Genomic DNA, 10,707 nt, shown 5'->3' on the forward strand with positions numbered 1-10,707 from the left:
ACAGCAACAAACATGGATGTACAAGTGTCTCTGCAATAGGACAATGCCGTGGAGGTCAGAAGAGGGCTTCGGATTCCCCTGGAACTGGAGTTAAGGACACTTTGTAGCAGCCATGTGAGTGCTGGGAATCAAACCCGGGTCCTCTGCAAGAGCGGTCAGTGCTCTTAACTGCTGAGCCATCTTTCCAGCCCCCATTTGTAGTTTTTTAAGAGTTTCTACACTGCTTTCCATAGGGTTTGAACAAGTTTGCAATCCCATTGGCAGGGGGTGAGTGTTCCCCTTTCCCCACATCCTGTCCAACATTTGGTATCATTTGTTTTCTTGATCTTAGCCAGTCTGACTGGGGTAAGATGAAATCTTAATGTGGTTTTAATTTGCATTTCCCTAATGACTAATGATGTTAAACACCTTTTAAGATGCTTCTTAGCCATCTTTACTTCTTCTTTTGAGAACTCTCTGTTCAGCTCCTTAGCCTATCTTTTAATTGGGTTACTTCCTTTCTTGATTCTTTGTTTTTTGAGTTTGTTATATATTCTGGATGTTAAACCTCTGTCAGATGTGTTGCTGGTGAAGATTTTCTCCCACTCTGTGGGTTTTCTCTTCACTTCCTTGGTTGCTTCTTTTGATGTACAGAAGCTTTTTAGTTTAATGAGGTCCCATTTGTTGATTCTTGACCTTGTTTCTTGAGCAATTGATGTCTGGTTTAAAAAATCCTTTCCTACACCTATATCTTGTAGGTTATCGAGAATGTTTTCTTCTAAGAGTTTCAGAGTTTTAGGCTTCACATTGAGGTCTTTGATCCATTTGTAATTGACTTTTGTGCAGGGTGAAAGATAGGGGTTTAATTTCATTCTTCTACAGGTGGAGATCCAATTTTGTCAGCACCATTTGCTGTCTTTCCTCCAGTGAATGTTCTTGGCCCCTTTGCCAAATATCAGGTGGCTGAAATAATGATTTAAAAATAATAGTATAATTAGTAGATGTGATAAAAATTACTGTTGAAACTTCCTCATGACTTTATATCTGTGCTTAAATGCCAAAGAGCTCAGAAAGTAACCGACTGTCACTAGTAATAATCAGATGTATAGAGATTATCTTTTATGACTCTGTAATACAGTTTAAAATCTGGTATAGTAACCCCCCGCCCCAGAATTGCTCTTAGTGCTGCTTTGGCTACCCGAGGTCTTTTTGAGACAGGGTTTCCTATAGCCCCAGCTGGCCTGGAACTCACTACTTAATGTTAATTGCATTGAAAATGAATTTTTCTGTATGAAATTGTGTATTTTAATAATCAAATGGAGATATTCTTTAAAGGTTAAAACCTCATTTAATTTTATGTTTTATAGGGTTTATACTGAGCTAGTGCTTGGATTAAAGGCGTGTACCACCATGCCCGGCTTATTTTAAATTTAATTTTTATGTGTATGAGTGTATGCCTGAATGTATGTAAGTGCACCCGTGTCATGTAACTCCCGTGGAAGTCAGAAGAAAGCATTGGATCCCTTAGAACTGGAGTTACAAATGGCTGTTAGTTGCCATGTGGGTGCTGAGAACTGAACCCCAAGTCCTTTATAAGAGTAGCCATTGATCCTAACCACTTAGCCATCTCTTCAGCCTCTACATTTACTTATTTATTGGGGAGAACACTTGCTATAAAATACATTGGAGGTCTGACCTCTCCCCAACCCCCAACCATGTGGTTCCCAGGGATGGAACTTGGGTCATTAGGTTTGCCCGCAGGTGCTTTAAGTCACTGAGCCATCTCAACATCCCTAGAGACCCTGTCTCAAAGGAGGTGAACAGCTTTCTTGAGAATGACACCGGAGGTTTTCTCCATCCTCCACACAGATGCAAGGGCAGGTGCCACAATGAGCATGTGGAGAGGCCAGAGGACAAATTGCAGGAGTTGGTTCTCTCCTTCCACCCCATGGGTCCTGGGGATGGCACTCAGGTCCTCCTCAGGTTTGGTGGCAAGTGCCTTTACCAGATGAGCCACCTCGCTCCCCCTGCAGTTGCACGTTCTTTTGCCTTCTATCCCAGCATGATGTTATGTGTGGCATTGGGGATCTGAAACTTGGAGGGAGGGAGCTAAGGCTGTAGCATCAACCCTTTATTCTGTATTATGTACTTTTCATTTTCTGTCAACCAACTAGATCTTTCACTGCCCCCACCTCCTCTCCAAGTGGAGCAGAGGGGAGACCCCCTTAAGCCTGTGGCCAACCCTCAGCCAATGCCTTTGATCACCTATCTTCTTAGGGACAAAGACCCATAAATCTCTGTCTTACACTGTCACTCTCTCCCTCCATACCCTGTGTAAGTCTCTTCCACTAAAAGACAAGCTCCCCTTCTGAGCAGAGAGCCGGCCCCCTCCTCACCTCCCACTCACTCCTCAGCAGAAGGAAAAGAATTTTTTGTGCTGTCCTCTCCTGAAATTCCTCTCTAAAGCTATTGCTTACCCTTACAGCAAGTCCAGTCTCAGCCTGAGCTGTTTGCATCAGCTGACAGGCTTCCCAGATGGTGTCCTGCACCCCTCCCCCATGATGCTGATGTCCTCCCCTTCATGATTCTGGTCCTTCCTCTGACTGCTCCTTCCCCTGCTCTCCCTCATAGGTTAAGAGCTGATGAGAAGGGAAAGCCGATTCCCCTCTCACCCACACTGAGGGTTTTAGGTACTGTGTTTTCATGGTTCAGTTGATAAAGTGCTTGCCTAGCAAGCATGAAGGCATGGGTTCAATCCCCAGCAACACATAAACTGAATGTGGTGGCCGCTGTCTGTGATCCCAGCACTTGGGAGGTAGGGGCAAGAGAATCCAGAGTTCATGGTTATTTTTGGCTACATAGTGAGTTCAGAGCTAACCTGTCATAAGGTTCCTGTGAAAGAAAGAAAAGGAAGGAATGAAGGAAGGAAGGAGGGAAGGAGGGAGGGAGGGAGGGAGGGAGGGAGGGAGGGAGGGAGGGAGGGAGGGAGGGAGGAAGAAAGAAAGAAAGAAAGAAAGGCCCACCCTTGCCTTGCCACAGATGGACTTCACCATGGTCTTCCTCCAGAAGAGTTCTTTATATAATCTTTATAGATTATTCAGGCTCAGATACTTGATAATGGCAGCACCAAACAGCTTAAACCTGAAATAGAGCAACTGCAGTATCTCATGAGCAATGAAAGTATTTCATGACAGATGTGACAGATGCCCAAGGCAAGGCCAAGCAGGGAGACCAGCCTAGGTCTAGAGCAGTCTCCAACCTGTGCACAGGCACAGCCCCCAGAGTGAGGCTGGTGCCTCCCCAGTGAAGGCTTAGCGGAATGGCCCAGCTGTCAGTGACTGTCAGCTTCTGTGCTTCCACAACCCAGGCCTCAGAACGCAACCACGTAGTGTCAGCACCTTCTTGAATTTTCATTTTCCACCCACGAAGCCTTCACTCAGGGTGGGAGACAGCCATGTCAGAATGAGAGAACAGGCTGTCTACGATTCCAGAGCTGGGCTTGGAGTCTGCTTCTTTTCTGACTGGCTTAGTGATCTCCAGAAAATCATGGCTGTGAAATTCATGTCTGTTCCATGCACATAGCCTGAAGGTGATTTTCTAGAATGTTTTTAGCCGGTCTATGTTTTGACTGGGAATGCCTAAGCCGAACAGCCTGATGAGTTTGAAGGAGCAGGCAAGGCAAAACCTAGCTAGCTTGACCCTCAGCCCAGCTACAGAGCCAAATCGGTCGGCAGCCAAGGAAATTAAAATTGGTAGTACTGGGCAAGTGATCAGAAACTTCATTTCAGTCCCTCTGCTGAAATAGTTCCAGAAAAATCCAAGTCCAACTAGTATGTAAATTGAAGAAAAAGTTCAGTGGGAAGTATGTGGTCTTTGTGGCTCAGAAAAGAATTGTGCTAAGCCAACTCAAAAATACAAGCAGAAAGGTCATATATATGTGGTTGTATATTTTTGCAATTCCGGCCTCAAGAGACTGAGGTAGGAGGAAATGGTGAGTTCAAGACCAGCCAGGGTCTGGAGAGATGGCTCAGCAGTTAAGCATGTGTACTGTTCTTTCAGAGGACCCAGGTTTGGTTCCCAGCACCCACATCAGATGGACCACAACTGCCTGTAACTCCAGCTCCAGGGAATTCAATGCCTCTGGCCTCTACCAGCACCTGTACTCACATGCACACACAGATATAATTAAAAATTTTTAAAAAGACCAGCCAGGACTACATATAAGACTCTCTGTCTTCAGTAAAACAGACAAAAAGGCAGAAAGCCCAAGGAGCTGCCGCCCTCTGACAGCTGTGCTGTAACAACACCAGCTTTTTTTTTTTTTTTTTTTTTTTTTTTTGAGACAGGGTCTTCCTGTAGCCCCAGCTGTCCTGGATTGAGACAGGGTCTCCCAACTACCGCTGGCACAAAGTTATTAATTTCAATTCATTTATAAGCTAAAGTCATTGAAATATCATAGTAAACTTCACAGAAAAAAAAAAAAGATCTAAGCCAGGTGTGGTGACTCATGCTTTTAATCCCAGTACTTGGGAGGCAGAGGCAGAGGCAGGTAGATCTCTGTGGGTTAGAGGCCAAATTGGTCTACACCGTGAGTTCCAGGAGAGCCAGGGCTACATGGTGAGACCCTGTCTCAAAAAAAAATAAAAATAAAAAATCTAGAATCTACTTCCCTGTGCTAAATCCCTTCCTGGGAGCTGGAACTGCAGCTCAGTGGTAGGGTACTTGTCTAGCATACACAAAACCCTGGATTCAATCTCCAGCACTAAAAACTTAAATCCTTTCTGCTTAAAATAATGCGATGTGGATTTCCTGTGACTAATCTCTTGTTGATAAACAGCACAGTCTGAGCTGTTAGAGTGAGGGCACAACAGGCCACTTTCCTAGAACCTATGCGGAACCTATCATGATAACGCGGGGAACCTAGGATTGAAAGGAGCTTTGCCTTCAATGTATCCAGCGCCTTTATTTGACAGAGAAGGAAACCGAGGCACAACTAGGAAGACAGAAACTGTAAGCTGCACACCTGCAACTCCCCCAGCATCCTTCAGAGGCCAGTGCACCTCGGCTGATCATCCTGATCTGGGTCAGGTAAATGCCACCAGGCCAGCCCTGCCACCTTACCAAAGCTGGCTGGCAGATGACTCAGGCCTGAGCCAACCATGCTGTGAGCAAGCTGTGATGGAAGACAAGGGCCCAGTGAGATTGTTTGGTGCAGGAACTGCAAATACTGGGGGAGGGGAACATCTGGAGGGCAGGTGCCAGAGCACAGGACTGTCATTGCCCCTGCTCCAGGGACCTGCTTGGGGTTACTGACAGCTTCCCCTGATGACCTTATTTCATCTGTTCCTTATCATGGCCCCCATTATTTAAAGTCATCTGAGCAATTTTGGTCATGGGTATTTTGATAATAATCTCTAACATCTACCTGTGAAGAGACTTGGATCCCCATTTGATGAGGCGCAGTGTTGGGTGAGAAGACACACATGAATAAATGGCATTAGGTGAGTTCATGAGCAATCATGACAACAGTGATGATTGTGAGATAAATGAAAACCAGGGCGTGGCCCAGGCTCTTCTGTAGGTGTTCTTTTTCATTTAATTTTCACATCCTGTGTGAAGAACTTGGGTCAGAGGGGCTGACATTTGCCAAGTCATAAGCTACTTAAATGGGTAGAAGTGGAATTCCAACCCAAGCCTCCTAGTTCCAGAAACTACTCTCGTGTGTGTGTGTGTGTGTGTGTCTGTGTGTGTGTGTGTGTGTGTGTGTCTGTGTGTGTGTGTGTGTCTGTGTGTCTGTGTGTGTGCGTATTTTTGTATGTACATGTTTGTGTGAGTATGAGCACTTGTGCATGCAGGTGTCTGTGAGCCTATGTGGAAGCCAGAGGTCAATGTCAGGTGTCTTCCTTGATCATTCTTTACCTTATTTTTAAATTTAAAAAATTTATCTGTTAATTTTATTTTATGAATGTATTCCCTGCATGTATGTACCCATGTCATGCAATGCCCACACAATCAGAAGAGGGTGTCAGATCTTCTGAAACTGGAGTTACAGACAGTTGTTAGCTGCCACATGGGTGCTGGGAATTGAACCCAGGTCCTCTGCAAGAGCAGCTAGTGCTCTTAACTGCTAAGCTATCACTTCAGCCCTATTTTTAAATTTTTAAAATTACATTTATTTGTGTTGAGAGGCAGGCACAGGTGTCACAACATGAGCATGGAGGTCAGAAGACAACTTCCAGGAGTCAGTTCTCCCCTTCCACCATTTGAGTCCTAGAGATGGAGCTTAGGTTGTGAGGCTTAGTGGCAGATGCCTTTATCCCAGGCCTCCACCTTATTTTATTGAGTTGGAGTCTCTCATTGAACCTGCAGCTCATGGATTCAGCTAGACCAACTGGCCAATGGACCCCTGGGATCCACTTGTCTCCACTTCCCCCATGCTGGGGTTAGAGATGCATGCCACCCTGACTTCTGTGTGGTGCAGGGGATGTGAGCTTAGGTCCTCTGTATGTGTGGCAGGCCATTTTCCCAGCCTGCTCTCATGGTTCCTAAAGTGAAAATATCACCAAACAGAATAGTTGGGGGGGGAGCATATCTAGTTTTATAATATTTGGACTTTTCCCCATTTAACGTACCCGTACTGTGTTTGTGAAGATCTTGGGTTTGGCATGCTTAGTAATCTATATCTTGTTGAATGAGTTCAGTGAGGATGCATCCTTGCCTTCTCTGCAATGGAAGGGGCTTGATGTAATTCAGTGGTTGATTGCCCAGCTAGGCCCCTAGAACGTGGAGAGGGCTCAGAAGGCAAGCAACATCAGCTGGGGGACAGAGCAGCACTGTTGTAGGCAGTGTGGTTTGGCTCCAGTGTCCAAAGGCCCTGTGCTGTGTGCTGTGGTTGGTGCGTGTGTGTGGCTTGCTAAGGCAGGACCACAGCAGCCTCATTTGCTAGGGATTTGCTAGGTCAAAAAATCCAAACTTCAGGCACTGCAACCTGCTACCGCTGCTGAGTACTCTTCCTTTGACCCTGTTGAAGCTAGCAGTCTTCCAGGTTGCTTTGTAAACAAGTCAGAGCAAGGCTGGGGATGTAACTCAGTGGCAGAGTGCTTGCCTAGCATGCATGAGGCCCTGGGGTCAATCTCCAGCAACACATACAAGTCAGTGTGGTATAACCAAATATACGCAGGTTCCTCAAACACTCTCTGGTGGGGGATGAACAGACACTTCCTCACCTTGCACTTTTGAGGGGGGTAATGCTATGCACCAGGCTGCTGTTCTAAATCCCACAAAACCTCATGGAGTTGGAAATCTCTTGATTCCCACTGAGGCTATCTCCCATTCTCTCTCTAGAACCTGTGTTTTGTCAAGGCATTTGGATATCTGCTACTTCTTTAATTGAAGGCCCAGAAACCTGCACAGTGATGTGCTGGGAGATGCAAATGTAGATTCTATTTCAGCAGGTCTGGAGAGGCTTGTGCAACCTAGATGCAGGCCAGTGGGATGCGCTGTTGACCTGACAGGTGGACTCAGCTTGTTTTCTACTCCTCAGGCTAGAGAATGCAGCCTATTGGCATGTCAATGTTCATATCTGATTGCATGGCTTTGGGCTCTAGGGATCAGAGTTTGTTTGCTTCATAAAGAGATTATATTTGCAATAACAGCTACAGGCAAGTCCTACATGGGCCAAAGAGGTAAGTCACATGTGGATGACCCCTGAACTGCATCCTTGACGGTGGCACTAATATCTCATTCCTTCAAGAATGACTTCCGGGATCTGGGAACGTAGCTCACTTGGTAGAATGCTTGCGCAAGCATGTATGGAGCCCTGGACTGAACCCTAGCACTGTATAAAACAGGTATGGTGGAACACATCTGTACTCTCAGCACTAGGGAGGTGGAGGCAGGAGGATCAGAAGTTCAAGGCTGTCCTTAGTTACACAGCAAGTTCGAGGCCAGCCGGGGTAACATGAAAACCTATCTTAAAATACAAAAACAAAACAAACCAAAAACAACCCTCCTAATAAACAGCTATTGGCTTCGGTTTTGGGGAATGAAAGACAATTTTGGAGGTCTCCCTTGTTTTTTTAATGTGTCCTGCCTGCATGTGTGTATAACAATTTTTTTTAATAAAAAACAATGTTGCTTTTTAAAAAAAATTGTTTTTAAATTTTGTGTGTATGTGTTTTGCCTGCATGTGAGTAAGTGCACCTGTGTTGCGCAATGCCTGCAGAGGACAGAAGAGGCTGTCGGATCTCCTGGAACTGGAGTTACAGATAGTTGTTAGCTGTCATGTGGGTGCTGGGAACCTAACCTGGGTCCTCTGCAAGAGCAGCTGGTGCTCTTAACCACTGAGCCATCTCTCCAGCCCACCTTTGCTGTTTTAACCACAACAGCCTTCACTCCATGGGTCGGTGTGAAGAGGCTAGTGTTGCTGAGTGTGTCTATCACAACTGCTGCTGGCAGGACCCGGGAGGGAACCTCAGGATGGCAATGTGAGCTAGGCCCCCTCCTGTTTCTTCTGGCCCCAGGGCACTAGTTTGCTAGTGCTGCCATGACACAGTTCCACCAGCTGGGTGGCTTTTCAGCAGAAGTAGGGCACTTCTTGTTCTGGACGCTGACAGTCTTGGATCAAGGTGTTGGCAGGGCTGAATCCTTCTGAGGTTGTAAGGGAGTATTTGTTCCTTGTTCCTAGTCTCTAGAGAGAAAGTTTCTTGCAGTGTTTGGTCACTCCCCGCTCAACTCCCAAGTCACCTCCTCTCCCATGCTGTGTTCATCCTATGTGTTTTCAATTTTTTTGTGTGGTGCTGGGGGTCAACCCTAGAGTCTTGCACATTAGGCTAACGTTCTGTCACTAATCTACAGGCCCAGCCTCCAATTTTCTTTTTTTCTTTTTCTAAAGTATTTCTTAAAATTTTCATGTGCATGAGTTGTTTGGTTGCAATTATGTAATGCCTGTGTAGGCCAGAAGAGGGCATCAGATCCCCTGGAGCTGGAGTTAGGGAAGGTTGTTAAGTCCTGGGAACTGAACCTGGGACTTCTCAAAGAACAGCCAGTACTCTTAACCACTGAACCATCTCTCCATATTGGATTAGGAGGCCATCCTACCCCAGAGTGACCTTAGCTTATTACACCTGTGATAATCTTGCTTCCAAATAAGGCCACATTTTGAAGTAAGTGGGGATGAGGGTTTCAACATACAGCTTTGAGGAGACAGTTCACTTCATAACATTCCCAAAGCCTCTGTTCTAATGAGTGGACTGCAAAATCCTTGTAGATCCCTTGTGATTTGTGCTCACTTAGGGCTAGTCTCCAAGTAATCCCTAAAGCCTAGTATTTCCATCTCCCTAGGTGCAGAAGCAGAGAAAATGGCTTAAGATCCCTTTGTGGAAAACTGGATTTCTAATGCAGTTCTGGCTCTGAAAAATGAATACCAACAGCTTTCCACTTTGGAAACGGGACTAATTGCTAAATCTTGGGTTTTGTCCCTTATAAAAACCAAGTAGGAGTTTAGGTTTTGTGGAGCTGGGACATTCCTTAGCTCCTGTCACCCTAGGAGCCCATCCTTCCCACCCATGTCAGGGACTCCATTTGAATGGTCTTATCTCTTAAAGGCCTCAAGACCAGCCTAGGGAGAATACACTATTGTGTTTTTGTCCAAGATCAGGAGCCTGATGGGATAGCTCAGTTGGTGAATGCTTGATTATCATGCCCAAAGACCTGGGTTTGATCCCTAACACTGCAAAAAAGAAGTGTCCCCTACACTCTTTCCAATTCCATGGTGAAAGGAAAAACCTCTAGAAAATTTTGGACAAAATTGGGAGATAAGGGGCTGGGTTGCCTAGTACACCTGGGAGGGTGCCTGCTTAGCACTCATGAAGCCTTGGGTTGGATCCCCAGTATGGCATTAAGCATAAGCTGGTGCTGCCTATAATGCCAGCAGGAGGACCATGTGTTCAACAATGCTGCTCCTCAGCTCATACCACCCTTTGCTTTGGGAGGGCATTCTTTCTTACTGCTCATTTTTTACTTATCTGCTAAAACCCTTTTTGCTTGCTAAAATAAACCTTGAATTTAGGGGGAAAAAAGTTCAAGGATAGTCTCGGCTACACAGTGAGTTTGAGGCCAGCTTGGCCTATATGAAAAAAAAAAAAAAGAAATGAGAGAGTGCTGAGTTCTGGCCTCCCTCTGGCAGAGGGACTGAGAATACAGGGGACTGTCTGAGAGCCCCCCATCCTGCCTCCACATGGTGGTGAGCTTCCCCTAATTGCTCCATACCCATTCCCTTACCCAAGGCCTTGGGGCAGATCTGGCTTTGGCAGGCTAAGGCTGAGATCCTAGCACACAGCCTGAGAGGGTGGGTTCCGACCTCCATCGGTGCAGTAGCTCTGATCTTGGCAGACCACCAGAGAGTACTGAGTTCTGGCCTCCTGCTGGCATAGGGGCTGAGAACGCAGGGGACTCTCTGAGAGTGCCTGGATCCTGCCTCCACGTGGTGAAGGAAGCCTGAGTGTACCAGACTGGAACCTAAATTGGGCTTCTGTGGGTTCTCCAGAATAGCTGATCTGAAGCCATCAGTTCCCTCCAAATTAAACCTGAGAGAACCTGAACCCTGTACCAACCAGCTTTACATAACCAACAAAGGATCTAGGTACCCTGATAACACAAACAGAAACATACTTCAACTTAATTCTCATATCAGAATCATTAACAACAAAAGAAATTCACATGCCAAAA

Source organism: Nannospalax galili, unplaced genomic scaffold (assembly GCF_000622305.1).
Source record: "Nannospalax galili isolate Female #2095 unplaced genomic scaffold, S.galili_v1.0 scaffold473, whole genome shotgun sequence".
NCBI lineage: Eukaryota > Metazoa > Chordata > Mammalia > Rodentia > Spalacidae > Nannospalax > Nannospalax galili.